Source organism: Sinocyclocheilus grahami, unplaced genomic scaffold (genome assembly GCF_001515645.1).
Source record: "Sinocyclocheilus grahami isolate Dianchi unplaced genomic scaffold, SAMN03320097.WGS_v1.1 scaffold775.1, whole genome shotgun sequence".
NCBI classification, from domain to species: Eukaryota; Metazoa; Chordata; class Actinopteri; order Cypriniformes; family Cyprinidae; genus Sinocyclocheilus; species Sinocyclocheilus grahami.
Window position 1 is genome coordinate 56890 of NW_015505954.1, and position 3774 is coordinate 60663.

At 36.2% G+C, this 3774-nt stretch overlaps 1 long non-coding RNA gene across 1 annotated transcript in view; it reads right to left on the minus strand.

Moving 5' to 3' along the window:
- Positions 1 to 1514: 1514 nt before the first annotated feature.
- LOC107561490 (uncharacterized) overlaps positions 1515 to 3774 on the minus strand; it is a 6370-nt gene continuing 4110 nt past the window's right edge. Inside the window, exons 2-5 of the long non-coding RNA XR_001605862.1 lie at positions 2581 to 2616; positions 2081 to 2155; positions 1965 to 1996; positions 1515 to 1564 (exon numbers count right to left, since the gene is read on the minus strand). This is a non-coding gene — a long non-coding RNA (uncharacterized lncRNA). The remainder of the gene's footprint in view (positions 1565 to 1964; positions 1997 to 2080; positions 2156 to 2580; positions 2617 to 3774) is intronic.

The following is a 3774-nucleotide window of genomic DNA, read 5'->3' on the forward strand; positions in this document are numbered from 1 at the left end:
GAATTTGCTCATCCTTACCATAAGAAAAGTCAGCATCAGGGTCTACTATAGGGACTGGAAACAAAGAGAGACTCCGAATAAAATCAAACGAAATAAGGCATAACTCAACTCAACTATCAATCATCCACTCCATTTACAAGAACATACATTTGATCTATTAGTCGCTACATGCAAATGTAACAACGTTAATTTGCTTGAGAACCAAAAATGAACAAATAGCGTTTGAGTTTAGCACAGCGGTAGCTCAAACTTATGCATGTTAACGTCATTCCGTTTTGGAGATTTGCGTTTGCATCCTGAACCAGACGCATTTACACTTTGGCGGATTAATCAATTGATTTTTCTGTTTAATAGGTTTAACAAAGCTTGATTGAAACTTTCTAAGTATACATGATTAAGTACCCCCCAGGGCACCTGGTTGGGGTCCATATGCCAGTGAACCCACTGTTCAATCCTGATGGATTGTCTGAGCGTGTATTCATGTGCTATCATGATTGTGAGTTTTCATCTTATATGATTTCTGTAGCGTCTCGACCAATCTGACACACTAATTTTTATTTGATTTAACAAATCAATTATTCATTAGATTAACAAATCGTCACAGTCCCCTCACTCAATAAACTGGATGCCAGGATTTCTGCAAAACACCAGGCCCCCTGGTCACCATGACAACTAATCATGATATCACTGGTTTTATGACCCCCCAGGAATGTGAGTAGAATAACCCACTCATTGTCCCCATAGGAAAGGCAGAGCAGAAATGGACTTTTCTACTAATTAATTCATAGGAAAACCTTTCTTTGAATGAACACACATGATCCTTCAGGTCATTGGGTATATTATTGTCACCGTGTATTTTGTCTTTGAAATTGTATACTGTGATGCAGTTTTATAATCGAAACGCACTCCTGTCATCCTTTCACTATTTGTAATCCTACCTTGTCTAGTATCTATGAATTCGCCTTCTTATGATCGAAACAAGCGTGTATATTATATATTGGTACATAGGCAATATATATTAGGGTCCTGAGAACCTGTAGTAATTTCGATTCAAGTCCATTTGCAAATTACCATGCTTAGAGACAAAGGGTCGTAAACCCTCCAGCAATTGCCACCTCCCGCTCGGAATTTCCATCTTGCTCATTGGACAAGCCCATCTTGAGAGGCGGGGATCTTCTCCGACCTTAAAGGCCCGGCTCCAGGGACCCGCAAAGAAGTTCATTTTTCATGTATTAAAAAATAATTAAAGTGCGCGCACACACACACACACACACGTTTATATATTAGTGCTGTCAATCGATTAATCACATCCAAAATAAAAGTTTTTTTAAAGTTTCTTAATTTATTTACATTTTTTATAATATATGTGTGTATACTATATATCTATTTTATTTTAAAAAATAAATAAAATGAAATATCTGATGAATATAAAAAATATGAATATCAACACCATAACTAAACAGTTTTTTCTAAATCAATGTTTTAATGAAACAGGCTATTCACATCTCAGAACCATCCAGTATAGACATGAGCCATCTTAAATTTCTTCATCCACATGCTTCACCTGACACACACAAAACAATACAGAGACATTTAAAGACTCAAAGTCAAAGTCTATTAAAGATAATCAAAGCCATTCACTTAATATACAAATATTTGTTATTTTGTCGTTATTTGTCGTTGTTATTATTAATATGTTGAAAAAAAGCAGATCCAGGAAAACACTAAAGCAACCCACTGTGTAAGTTTTTATTATATATATATATATATATATATATATATATAATAAATCAAGTATATAATAAATCAAGATTACAGTAAATTCCTACAAATAAAAGTAAACTTTCTCCTATAGATATTCACTTGAGTAAAAATGACAACTTTGTTTTAAAATTACAAAATTTGTACTATACACTACCCACTAGATGTCACTAGAAACACATCAGTAAGTTGAGGGTGCTTACCTTACGCTTGCCACACCGTTTGATGCGGTTACCTACAGGACCAGACATTCATTACACATCAGTGATTTGATATGACTCATACGACACACACACACACACACTGGCTAAACACTTACCTGTCAGGAGGAGGACCGATAGTACCACAATGACCCCAGCAAAGATCAGGCCTCCAATGCGCAGATTCTCATAGTCTGTGAAGCAGAGGCAGAACAACTTCTGAATAAGGATATTCTGATTAAGGAAAACATGATGCAGAATTCTGATTAATACAGAAATATGCAAATGGTTTCAAGGCCTGTTCACTCCAAGAAGAAGATGTTAAACACTCTGAACATGATTTATGATATATTGTTCTTCTGTGTCAGATGTGGACTTCGCTATTCCAATGAATTAGAATGGTTATTAAAACGTTATAGTTTGTGGGCCTTGTATAATTTGGAATAACATATCCTGGATATGGCATAGTAAGAATAAGACCATATTCCAATATTAACAAATATTGTTTTTAATATAGGTAATCAGATTATTAATATTAATATTAATATAGGTAATCAGATTATTATTGTCCACATAAACACAAAACTGAATTATTCAAGAGGAATTTGCTCATCCTTACCATAAGAAAAGTCAGCATCAGGGTCTACTATAGGGACTGGAAACAAAGAGAGACTCCGAATAAAATCAAACGAAATAAGGCATAACTCAACTCAACTATCAATCATCCACTCCATTTACAAGAACATACATTTGATCTATTAGTCGCTACATGCAAATGTAACAACGTTAATTTGCTTGAGAACCAAAAATGAACAAATAGCGTTTGAGTTTAGCACAGCGGTAGCTCAAACTTATGCATGTTAACGTCATTCCGTTTTGGAGATTTGCGTTTGCATCCTGAACCAGACGCATTTACACTTTGGCGGATTAATCAATTGATTTTTCTGTTTAATAGGTTTAACAAAGCTTGATTGAAACTTTCTAAGTATACATGATTAAGTACCCCCCAGGGCACCTGGTTGGGGTCCATATGCCAGTGAACCCACTGTTCAATCCTGATGGATTGTCTGAGCGTGTATTCATGTGCTATCATGATTGTGAGTTTTCATCTTATATGATTTCTGTAGCGTCTCGACCAATCTGACACACTAATTTTTATTTGATTTAACAAATCAATTATTCATTAGATTAACAAATCGTCACAGTCCCCTCACTCAATAAACTGGATGCCAGGATTTCTGCAAAACACCAGGCCCCCTGGTCACCATGACAACTAATCATGATATCACTGGTTTTATGACCCCCCAGGAATGTGAGTAGAATAACCCACTCATTGTCCCCATAGGAAAGGCAGAGCAGAAATGGACTTTTCTACTAATTAATTCATAGGAAAACCTTTCTTTGAATGAACACACATGATCCTTCAGGTCATTGGGTATATTATTGTCACCGTGTATTTTGTCTTTGAAATTGTATACTGTGATGCAGGTTTATAATCGAAACGCACTCCTGTCATCCTTTCACTATTTGTAATCTTTCCTTGTCTAGTATCGATGAATTCGCCTTCTTATGATCGAAACAAGCGTGTATATTATATATTGGTACATAGGCACTATATATTAGGGTCCTGAGAAACTGTAGTAATTTCGATTCAAGCCCATTTGCAAATTACCATGCTTAGAGACAAAGGGTCGTAAACCCTCCAGCAATTGCCACCTCCCGCTCGGAATTTCCATCTTGCTCATTGGACAAGCCCATCTTGAAAGGCGGGGATCTTCTCCGACCTTAAAGGCCCGGCTCCAGGGACCCTCCC